Here is a 13,443-nt window from a genome sequence, read left to right as displayed (position 1 = left end):
CCCAGAAGCCTGGGTTCGAGTCTAACCCATTGCACTTTAGGTGGGAGCACTCAACTAGCCTAGTGGTCTTGTGGGGTTTTCTCCAGTTGGACGTCGTGTCATTATCTGCGTCAGCGTGAGCTCTATTGTAATGAACGACCGTCTAGCCTTAGTGAAACCGAGCTTCTAATAGGGAAGTGCGATGTAGATAATTTTCCGTTTCAAAAAAGAAAGTTGGAGAGCAGAACAATGAGATGTCACATATGACGTATTGTAGTATGCACTATGCAGTTGTCAGAATCTTCAAAAACACTAGTTACAACTAGGTAGATATGAAAGGGGCTTATGTGTGTTATTTTTTTATGAGATCAAACTTGGGAATCCTAGGTGGAATAGTGATTGGTAATAGGGGGCAAACGATTGTAACATAAGTACCGGTAAGGTTCTCGATGAAAAGAAATGACTTGAGTAATGGTAACTAACTCTAGAGTCTATACTCTTATAATAAATACTTGCTTAGTGAAATAAATACCAAACAAGACTTCACATATTAAGTGTATTCGAAAACAAATTAAGTCGTCTTATCAAGCATCCTTATGTTCATTCTTATCACATTAATTTATATAACATATTTTAGTACTTGGGTTACAAATAAACGAACATTCAGCGAATAGTTCGTGATCGTTCGACGAGAAATTCATTTACCTTCGTTCGTTTAATAAATGAACGAACATGAATAAGAAATTCCGTTCGTTCAGTTATGTTTGTAAACGTTTGGTATTGTGTTCGTGAACATTCATTCATGTTCGTTTGTTTATATTGTAGATTAAAGATTTTTTGTGCATTTATTTATTTTATAGAAACTTTTTTATATTTTTTTTAAATCTTGGTTGTTTATTACCCGAACATCTATTCTCATCTTGTTTATGTACCAATCCATTTCCTTCTCATTATTCAAATCAATAAATATTATCGACCGTCGTTCCATGATTAGAGCTCTGAGGTCTAGCGCCATGCCCTCCAGCCATCAACCTCTAGCCTTCGCCGATTTTATTTGTGTTCGTGAACATGTTCATTTCCTTAATAAACGAACACAAACATAAAATCTCGTTCTATAAGGGTTCATGAACACATTATATCCTTAACGAACGAACACGAACAAGACCTTTTTCGAGTTTATTCGGTTCGTTTACAACCTACTTAATACATATTGCGCTTAACCTGTTATAACATTATACAAGTTGTGTATTAGAAGTCTTTTAGTTTATACATGATCATATTCAAGTACGTAATGGTCCATTACTTGAATCCTATTTTACCAGTTATGTAGTTGGTCCTCGTTGCTACTTCTTACAATCTCTTTTATAACAATGATAACACATAGTAAAATAAATAAATAAAAATATACAAATGTCTTCTCATGTTCTACCCGCTTTCACAATCATACTAAAAGTGTAACATCTTTTTAGTTTTTACAACAACAATATTTTTTAAAAAACAATATATAAAGCAAGGGTGATTATTGTAATTTACCAGACGAAAAGGGTTAAAAGTAAATTGGTTTGCACGTGTAATTATGTGATAAGAGGGGGACGGTTCGATCAATCATAGAGATGAATGAGAGCTTGACACGTCATCATTAATACGACACCGTACTGCAGGAAAACTTTTCTCTCCAGTTAATCATCGACACACGGCTTGAAGCTGATTGGATGATTTCTTGACTTTATATTGTGGTATGAAAGTGCCACGTGGGACCAGTGGGACCCACACCAATTGTGAAAGTTGCGTCCTACACGGCTTTAATAAAATAAAGTCAAAAAAGTTTTTGTTTTGGGGGAAAAAAGGAAATTGCTTTTGAAAGAATAGTAATTATTAATTCCAGAAATACAATGCATTGTTGACTTGTACTCCATGAAATAAAACTAAATATTTGTTTTCAACTAGTACAACTTAGATTTGGAAAAAGAGATGGCTGCTTAATTGATTGGAGTCCCGCGGGCCCGGTGGGTCCCACTTTGTTCGATTGCGATAATAGCAGGTCGTTTCGATATGAGTGCTCCGTTGATTGACGTATGTACTGTGGTGATTGGGTCCCACACTCTGGGTCGGGACCATCTTCGAAAACCTCCGGCCAGTATCGGTAGACGGTGGCGTGTCATGAATTCGTTGGTCGGCGTTTGTCTTGTTGGCGTGATTTTCGTGCCTGAAAAATAAGTCGGTACGTGCTATAGTTATTAACCTGTTGTCAAATATGATGTTTTGTGTAAAAATAAAAACTATGAGACGGATTTTTATAAGACATGATATTTAAATATCGATACGTACTTTATATGCCCCTTACGTGAGACAAGTGATTTTGGTCCCGAGACTAATAAAGTGACACAAGTATTTAAAGTTATTGATTTGTACTAAAACGATCTTGACCTAATACAAACAAATAAAGGACAATCGCTTAAATATATGGTTAAATAACTAGTCAACAATTTTTCAATCTATGTAATATATTCTTAAATGTAAAAAAAAATGTTGGACAATAAGTATTATAGTTATTAAAGTAGTGAATTATAATAGTCTTGTTTTCTCGACTACTAAAGTAGTGAACAAGTAGGTACCAATATTTTTTTAATATGGTTTGTACCAACATTGTTGTTCTAGTGTAAGGATGCAAGTGTGTATACGGTGTGTAACACAAATAATTGTTTGCTTTATCAATCAATTATGTCTTGTAGCCCGAGTTTAACATGAGAATAAGTATTTGTTGTGAAATGAGGGCAAAACGAAAGTTAATGGTAGAGAGTAGATAGAACTGCATGAGCTTGTGAGTCTCTTCTATTCATAGTTTGGGTAGAAACATTAATTTCAGGTATTACATTCTGACTCAATTGGGTATGCACGACGGTCAAGATAGGGATGAGCATTTGGTACTGGGTACCGGTACCGAATTTCCTGTACCGAATTTTTCGGTACCGCTACCCACTTTTTGGTATTTTCGATATCGGTATTTTTGGTATCTGTACTGGTTCGGTACGGTACGGTACACCGATCTTTACCTTCAAATACTAGTACCGGTACTCAATTTTGGCGAATTTCGGTGCCGGTACCACGCTCATCCCTAGTCAAGAGGGATGGTATCGTTCCAAGCATAGATCCATACCTCTGTCCCCTTTTGCAGGCTGTGAACGTGTCATATTACATCAAACACCGATGTGAAACTTGTTTGGATTACTCACTTTCTATGGGAGTTACATGCCTTACCACTTGATTGCTCGACACTTTTTTGAGACAATAAAAGTGTGTTGTTTACAACCCAAATATCGTTACTCATTAACAGGCAAAACACATTGTCCTTGATTTATCATTTCATCAGGGAACTTGTTGCATCCGGTAAATTGTATACTAAGTTTGTTCCAACCAATCTTCAGGTGCCAAACATCTACCAAATGCCTTCCACTTACTCAATTTGAGACGCTTCACGCCATGCTCCATCTTGGTTCGCCACCATTTTGATTAAAGGGGACATATACATTTTTTCCGTCTATCCCATATCCGACCTTATTCATGTTAGTGATCGCTCAGACGGCAGGATATGTGTTGTCATGATCATTATTGACGAGTGGCGTACGCTTCATGCTTTACCCGAACCATTGTTGGTCTGAATGAGATGACGAGTCTAGTTTGAATTAATATTGGTTGGTATACATATGTTGTTAGGTTTAACTTATCCGGACGATATATCATCATATACATTCATATATCTGTGTAGGGTTTCTTTTTAACAACATATATGTATGTAGGTGTGCGTCCATCTATGTGTTCATGGAGAATACTTCAATAAGGTCAACCCACAATAATGACTCATAAACATAATTATGCTAGCTAAAAGTAGGCTCTTTAAACCAACCATAAAAAATGCCTACTTTTTTTTCCTGTACAAGCTATTTAGATTTCAGGTTCATTGAACATATAATCTTTTTCAAAATAAAAAAATATGAAATAAGTTTTAAATGAAATGAACAAACTATACAAAGTAATAAAATGTTGAGAAATATTATTATACAAGAGAAAAGAAATGTAGGAAGTGTAGGAGAGAAATTTGGTATTTGATTTGCAAGATCAATAACTGGTCCTTAAATATAGAATTCACATCACTAAAAACAAGGAAACAAGTGAGGAAAATGGTAAAATAGAAAAATCCAATATTGTTATAAACCCACTTCCCCTTTGATTTTCAAACGACTATAATTTTCTCATACGCTAATTTTTTTTATAAAAATTACACCATATTAACGAGCATTTCATTCTCGTTAATTCGAACAACTTATTGCTATATTTTTCTTAATATTTTTTTTGAAGGATTTTGAAAACCATTACGTGATTACATGATTTTGAATACCCAGTAAGTGACTACGTGACTTTGAATACCCGTTACGTGATTACTTGATTTCATTATAGTATTTTATGTGAAACACCACTAAGTGATTACGTAATTACGTAACAATAGTTGACTATGTATTATTACATGATTACATGATTTTAAATACTCATTTCTTAATTACGTGATTTCATTATAGTATTTATGTGAAACACTACTGAGTGATTACGTAATTAAGTATAGACAAAACATGTAATACATAATATTTCATATGGAATACCTAATATTCCAGGTATAATCACGTATGAAGGATAAATTATATACAAAATCAAACCAACCTATAATAGCAACATAATGTCGTATATTAGAGATTTAACCACATAATAAAAACTAAGCAATCAAGTTCTTATTATTGAATGTGTAATCATGTAATAAGCATAATTGTATTAATTTTAGTTATAACAAATCATATTGAATGTGTAATCACGTAATGAATTTACATTGAATGCGTAATTATTTATGTTGAATGTGTAATCACGTAATGGGTATTAAAAAATCACGTAGTCATGTACCGGGTATTCAAAATCACGTAATGGGTACTGGGTATTCAAAATCATATAATCACGTAATGGGTATTCAAAGTCCTATAAATTATTTTTAAGAACACTATAGCAATAGACTGCTCGAAATAAAGAGAATGAAATGTTCGTTAATACGGTGTAATTTTTTTGAAATATTAACGTATGAAAAAGTTATAACCGTTTGAAAATCAAGGAGAAAACTACTTAAAGAGAGAAAAGACCATTACACCATTCTCTTATTAAATTGAGAAAAACAAATGTATAGTCATGATTATAATTGTCTACTACACTTTATACAAATCTCTTATACATAATCTCTTATCATAATATGTAACCCTAAATTGCACTATTTCTAATAAATTATAATATATCTTATTATTTTATAAAAAGTATGTACATTCTTTTGTTACTTGGGTATCAAGTAATTTATGTCTTGGTTTGTGATCAGTATGTTTGTGATAGCCAAGTAGAAAGTAGTGATAACATCTAAAAAAAACTTTTTTTAAAAGATATATTATTAAATTTATATTGTGTTTACTGTAAACGTTTGCATACACAGGCCATGTGGGGTAGTTTTTTCAGTTATGGTTATGGATGCAATTGTGATGTTTAAGGGTGAAGGGGGTGCTCACCTAATAGGTGAGTCCCCTCTCTTACGCCAAACCAATCCTCGTGTGCCACGTCAACTCCCCTCTTAAACTCCCCTAACACCCTAAATTGATGGCGGCACTCCCCTCTTAACTCCCCTTATTTTTTTATTCAAAAAAAAAAAGAAAAAAAAAGGAAAGGTTTGATTGGTTGGAAATTAGATTGGCCCCACCTTCCTTCTCTTTCTTCAGCGGTGAACTCCCACCTCTTGGCCTTACCGATTTGCCTCACCGCACCAACGGCGGCGGTGTGCCCGCTCGGGATTTTGGGTCACCGATGGGGGTCACCGATGACACCCCGTATACCCTAAGATTTATTTACACCATCACGGCATCAAACAAGATTGGTCAAACCTTTGATTTATAATCCAACGGATTTAATATATAAACAAATTGATTATTATTTTATTTGAGTTATATTATTATAAGAAATAGAACTAAAGTGGTATAATGCGATATAAAAGCGTGTTTATTAAACAATAGAATAATTATGGATAGTTAAAGGTTAGTTATCTTAATATAAGAGGTAATATAATGTAGATTCACCACATTGGGATACACTCGCCTTTCGAACCGGGAAAAACCCTCACCTAGGGCCGAAGCCCGTGAACACTCGCCCGAAGGCACGACAGTGCGGTGAGGTAAAACCCGCTCAGTTCAAGGATCGAACTAGCGATCGCCGCCTACTCGCCTAGTCTCCCATCATCACCAGGTGCCGCAGAAACTAAATGCTAGGGGTAGGCATTGAACTTGGGTCACTTGGAACACAAGGTCTCTCCCTTACCACTCCACCACTAGCTCATTAGTGGTGGAGTGGTAAGGGAGAGACCTTGTGTTCCAAGTGACCCAAGTTCAATGCCTACCCCTAGCATTTAGTTTCTGCGGCACCTGGTGATGATGGGAGACTAGGCGAGTAGGCGGCGATCGCTAGTTCGATCCTTGAACTGAGCGGGTTTTACCTCACCGTACTGTCGTGCCTTCGGGCGAGTGTTCACGGGCTTCGGCCCTAGGTGAGGGTCTCTTAAGTTTGGTCAGTTTTGCCACTTTAGTTCAAATTTCAAACCTTTTGCTATTTCGGTCCCTGTGGTTTTGTTCTTTTGCTATTTTGGTCCAAATTTCAAATTTGGCCAGATTTCCGAACTTAAAACCTTCTACTTTGTCTTTATCCTCAAAGGTGTTTTGGTCATTTTAGAATTGTTATAACTATATATATATATATATATATATATATATATATATATATATAGGGGGCTGCTAGAATGAGAACCACCCCGAGTTGTAAGAACTGCGAGAACCACACCATGCGAGTCGCCTTTACCAAGATTTTTTTTACAACTAGATGTGTGTATTATAAACACATCCGTAAAAAAAAAAATTTAAACGCCGCAGCCGAGGGGGTAGTTTTTTACACCACAAGTTTGGTGTTTTTATTTTTTTTTGTTTTCTTTTTTTTTTTACACCAAACTTGTGGTGTAAAAAACTACCCCCTCGACCGCGGCGTTTAAAATTTTTTTTTACGGATGTGTTTATAATACACACATCTAGTTGTAAAAAAATCATGGTAAACGGCGACCCGGATGGTGTGGTTCTCGCGGTTCTTACAACTCGAGGTGGTTCTTATTTTAGCGCAATTCATTCTATATCTATATATATATATATATATAATACCCTAAAATACACACACATACAGACACCACACCACCCTATTCTCACTCTGCTCTTTCTCTTTGAATTACCACCACCACACCACCACCACCCCCACCACCGCATCATCCCCACCACCACCATCCCACTGCCGCCAACACCACCATCCCACTGAAACCCCAACACCACCATCCAACTGCCGCCACCTCTGGACAACCACCAACACCACGATCCTCTCAAAACCCCAACAACCACCATCCAACTATGGTGGGTGGTGTCGGTTGGGAGGTCGAAGAAGAGAGAGACGAGTAGAAAGAAAGAGATTGACGAAGAGAGAGAGGACGAGGATAGAGAGAGCGGTGGGAGAAGGGGGAGCCGACCCCTCTCCGTCGCGGCAGCGACGATAGATGGCGGAGCCGTCTTTCCTGCAACCCAGAAAGAATCTAGCAGCGGCGGTGGTCAGGTGGTGGCGGAACGGTAGTGTAGGTGCTTAGGTGCAGTGGAATTAGGGTTTGGATTAGGGTTTTCTGGTGAAATTGGGTCAAGGGTGGATGTTGGGGGTGGTTTTGAAGAGAATGGGATTAAGATTGGTGGTAGGGATGGTTCTGTTGGTGATAGTACGGAGTTATGCTTTTCAGAGGCGATGATGATGATGGGTGGGTGTTGATGATGGCGGTGGTGAGAAGGGCGAGGAGGTGGTGGTGGTGAGAAGAGGGAAGAGGTGGCGGTGGTGGTGGTGCTTGAAACCGTTGTCGGAACTGGCTCCATCACGCGATGTTTGCAGCCATGGCGGTTGGTTCCTCTTTGTTTTTATTATTATTAACAGATCTGAGCCTCTTCTTTTTCATATTTTCTTTTTTATTTTTATCAAGTGTTGATGGGTGGGTGTTGATGATTGCGGTGGTGAGAAGGGGGAGGAGGTGGCGGTGGTGAGAAGGGGGAGGAGGTGACGGTGGTGAGAAGAGAGAGGAGGTGGTGGTGGTGGTGGTGGTGAAAAGAGAGAGGATGTGGCGGTGGTGGTCTTCTGCTTTTGGGAAGATGAAGACATGGGGTGCTTTTATTTGTATTGTTTTAATTAAAAATGTGTTATAATCCCAAAATGACTAAAATACCCTTGAGGATAAAGACAAAATAAAAGGTTTTAAGTTAGGGAATTTGGCCAAATTTGAAATTTGGACCAAAATGGCAAAAAAAGCAAAACCACAGGGACCTAAATGGCAAAAGGTTTGAAATTTGGACTAAAGTGGCAAAACTGGCCAAACCTCATGGACCAAAATGGCAGTTTACTCTATAATGTAACTATAGGTTCTATAAACTCACATTACAATTACTAATCCCGTGTTTTATCTTCTAATGGTCGGTATTTTATGCTTTGTGTTAATCACTATTCCTGTTACATGTGGGATTTTTCTATTAACAAACAAATTTGATATTTACAACATATTTACAAACTTTGTTTGCATGGTGGAACGTCAATTTAACACAAAAATTAAACTAGCCTAAATTAACCGGGAGGGGGGGTGTTGTGAATCCCCTTGGCAAGTTTCTTTCAGTCTCTCGGTATAATCCATTGTTTATGATATTTGCACATAAGCAAACAAAATGGCTTTGTTGAGCGTCAGTATTGCTACGTTGTCGAGACTGAACCCACGCTTCTTGCCCAATCCTCTGTTCCCAAACGATTTCGGTTTTTTTCTTTTGACATACGAGATTATATGTAACAACTCTCACTAAAATCATTACTTATTATGTTAATTGTCTAATAAGGAAACCCTAATTGAGAAACCCAAGTAATTCTGCATAAACCCTAAAATTTTCATAACAATCAGAATCAGGATTAGGCCCCTAAAACTCACGGGGGGGGGGGGGGGGGGGGGGGGGGTAAACCCTAGCTGACGATTATCTTCATAATTTGCTGTAGAAAATGAATTCAGTCGAACAACCAACTCCTCTAGCCTACAAATGAACGTGGCCACTCTATGCTAGAATTAGACCCGTCGCGCCACGCGAAAAAGACAGGTGTCCCTGTCGCGACACGCGAGGGAGACCATTTTCCAGCTATAAATAGAGGGGGTTGGCACTTGAATATTAGTGTTAGTTCGACGTTCAATTTCTAATTCTACACTGAGATATACGTAGATTACTACAAACACACACGAATCACTAAACGCTGCCGCGATAAACAGGGTAATAACTCGATCGCTATTACGATTCAACGTCCGATCGATTGAAACTATCCAACGAATGTTTAAGTGCTGCTCAAATTGGGTTTATACTTTGTCATTCGTCGTTAATTCGATGGATGTTTAAGTATCGCACTTTGTCATTTGTTGTGAGGGTTTAATCTCGTGAATTGTCGTAAATGTAGTATTAGTTACTAACCTAGTTTTGTGTGCATTGTTATTTAAATTAGGTTAAACAGGCTAATCAGTAGAATAAACTCCGCCTGCATAAATCTGCAATGTGAGTCACTCTCTTTTTACCAACCTTGCTTTCAAAATCATGTTTGTTTTCAAAGTTATAATTACAGGGATTAAGTCTTTGTAGTCTTCATTACAGCCGGTATGTGGGGTTTTGTATACATTACTTGTTAATCCATCACCATTGGACAACGAGATAGCCAAGGGGTGATATGACCATAGTCACAGACACCATTGGACAACAAGATAGCCAATGGGTGGTCGAGTGACAAATACCGTGGGTATATGGCTGACATGTAGAAACATTGTAATCGCTCTTAATACTGTAAATTATAACACTGCATCGTTTTAAAAAAAAGAATGATTCACTCAGTATTTCCCCGCTGAAAAAACCTTTTTCAAACTAGTTTCAGGTGATCTGTTGTAATGCAGGAAAAGTGCCGTGAAGCACTACAAGCTTAAAGGAGTGGCTCAATATATATAAATAAAGAAACATGTTTTGTAAAATAAGGATTTCCCAGTGAAATCACTTTATTGTAAATTACAAGGTTTTATCCCTAAATTATGTAAATAAAGTAAACGGGCATTTTTAGTATTAAAGGATCCTGTATTAAAGACTTCCGCTGTCGCCTAAATTAAATACCACGGGGTTCCTGTCTCGCGGCTCTTGACCGGGTCAAACCAGGGCTAGGGCCGTGACAGGAAAAGGTGGTATCAGAGCCACTGATTTAAGCAAATTAAGTATTCAGCAAAATACTTAATTCTACTGATTGCCATTCTGTGGGTTATGTGTTTTGTTAACTCACTATCTGTTAGTTACAGTATGGGTAAACAAAGACTTTCAGCTATCTATCATAAATTAGATACTTCACCTAAAGAAAAAGGAACTTCCTCAAAATACCCAGCAGATATGGATGAAGGAATATTTGTCCGTAAAGCACATTTTGAAAAGCCATTATCTCCCAGTAAAAGAAGTTTGATTAGTAGGAAAAGTCAGGAGAAAGGAAAGAAATCCCAACCAAAGAAAGTGATATTTAATCCGGAAACCCAGGAAATAGGCAATAATTCACCTTGGGAAGACAAATTAGATGAAAAATGGGCAGATCTTTATATGTTAGCAACGGTAGCAGTAAATACCAACCTTTAAAACTTTCAGGACCCTGAATCAGTATTAGCACCTATATTACCTACAAGCCAGAAGCTCTAATGAAAAGTATCCCGTAAATAAATAAAATTACATAAACCTTAGTGTGTTTCAAATTTCAGTTGTCCTTTGTATTAAACTGATCATCCGGTATGCAATAATACTTAAATGTTTATTTGTGAAATTTTGTTATAAAAATTTTAACTTAGCATTTTTGTGCATTTTTTCATATATGCTAAACAGCATGAATGAGTTATCTGAAGCCCTTCAGAATCTCAATCTCTATCCTGTACCAATAGAAGTTTCCAACAACTTCACTAGTTACATTGCTGATTTGGAGGAACCTATGGAATTTCAAGCTCCACCTCCGGAGAAAGCAAAGCCTAAGAAAAGAAGAAGATATGTAGGATGGAGGAAAGTGCGCAGGAGGAAACCGACAACTAGGAAATTCCCAAAATAGAAAATCCTATGGATAAAGGAAAACGGATCGAGATCGGAGAGAGTTCTAGGCCAGCAGGGATAGAAATCGGGGGAAATTCTAGGCAAACGGGAATAGAAATCGGAGAAAGTTCCAAACAAACTGAAGAATTTACATTCCAGGAGGAATTAGATCATCTACTGGCAAGCTGTGATGTCATTAGACCTATCACCAACAATCTCTACCCTTGTCCTGCTCAAACCCAACTTCCAATGAATTTGGAACCAGCTATTCCAGACCCTCTAAGCCACACCCGACCTTTAGGAGAAATGGATGAGTGGTGGACTAACGACCGGGAATTTCAAAACCTTCTTAATAACCCTTATGACTTTTTCCCTCAGTTCGACCCAGAACCTATACCAAATCCACCGATGAGTAATGAGAACTTAGCCGAACTCCGCCATTTTGGTGAAGAACTGATAGGTAAAGGGAATAGGATCCGGGAAATGGGAGAACAAATCTCCTGGAAATACGATGAGAGGGAACGCCGCTACTAAAATGCCAGCAGACAAAGGAATAGTGGGGTTGGGAGGCTATGTTTTGTATAATAACAGTAGTAACAAAAATATAATTCTGTAAAATAGAAATAAAACGTTGTAAGATAAACAGTGTGTATGGATGCCTAATATAATCTATAAAAAAATGGAAGTCGAGAAATCGACAATTTTGGCTATATATGTGTGTTGTAAAAGTTTGTGTAATTATGTGTAATTGATTTGTATATGTGATTATCGATTATTTGACACTAATAAATTATATTTATAATAATTACCAGATGGAAAACGCTGGTAATGAACCAATTAATGAAGTGAATCAATCTGAGCAAAATCAGGAAAATCAATTTATGACTAGGCAAGATATCGAGAATATTGTTGCTCAAGGGATAGCCAATGCTATTCCAGCATTTCTGGCTGCTGCCCAGAAGCCTGCTGAACCTCAACAAATCATTCCTAGTAAACGTACTCAGGAAGACAATTTCAGTAATAGCGTAAACGGAGGCGGCAATCATGATAATCACAACAATGATCCACGGCAGACCCCACTCCCTAAGAAAATGAAAGCTGCAACGCCTGGTTGCACTTACAAAGAATTTCTTGCTTGTAAACCAGCTGAATTTGCAGGCAATGAAGGGGCAACTGCGACACTGCGTTGGTTGGAGAAAACCGAAGTAGTAATTATGATAAGTAAATGTGCTGAAGAAGACAAGGTTATGTATGCTTCGCATCTTTTTAAGGAAGGAGCGCTGGAATGGTGGAATACGGTACTTCAAGCCAAAGGAAGAAATATGGCCTATGCCATGAATTGGAAAGAATTTAAGCAGTTAATGGAAAGAAAATTCTGTCCCGAGTATGAAAAGGGACAAATGGCAAATAAGTTCCTAAGCCATCGTATGGTGGGTGTAGACCGTCGAGGATATACTTCGACATTCTTTGAATATGCGAGAGTGGTACCAACCCTGGCTTCGCCAGAACCGGTGCTTATTTCCCGTTATATTTGGGGATTGATTGGCGAAATCCGTAATATCGTTAAAGCTACGAGACCTCGCATTATAGACGATGCGGTAGAATTAGCTAACACCCTAACTGACGAACTGGTACGTACAAGAGAAGAAAACCGGAAGAAGGATTTGGCTCAGAAAATTACCCAAGGATTTCGTATGGGTAATAATAACAAGTTCAAGAAGAGGGGAATCGGGCAATCTTCCACTCCGCCTTTCTGCAGGAATTGCAGAAAGAAACATTTTGGAAAATGCAATGAAACCTGTAACTTTTGCAAAGCTATAGGACATCGTGAGGAAGATTGTAGGAAAAAGACCAGGATCTGCTATAACTGTGGAGAAACCGGGCATTTCAGAACTGAATGTGCCAAACTGGTCAAACCAGCAGACAACAAAGCTAAGACGACCGACGGAACTACTAAAAAGAATGCCAGAGCATTCCAGCTGACCACTCAAGAAGCAGAACTCATTCCCGATGTGATAGCTGGTACGTTCTTAGTTCACGACGTGTTTGCAAAAGTATTATTTGACTCTGGTGCAAACCAAAGTTTTATCAATACTTCATTCTACCAAGCTCTTAATTTACCCTTAACCACCCTTAGGCAGATTTTTACAGTCGAAACGGCAGATGGAAATTCTGTTAACATAGATAAGGTTTTGCAAGAAGGAAAGATAGA

The sequence above is a fragment of the Helianthus annuus genome, chromosome 2, assembly GCF_002127325.2.
Source record: "Helianthus annuus cultivar XRQ/B chromosome 2, HanXRQr2.0-SUNRISE, whole genome shotgun sequence".
NCBI lineage: Eukaryota > Viridiplantae > Streptophyta > Magnoliopsida > Asterales > Asteraceae > Helianthus > Helianthus annuus.
The sequence above is the reverse complement of the archived record's forward strand: the minus strand, read 5'-3'. Positions refer to the sequence as shown.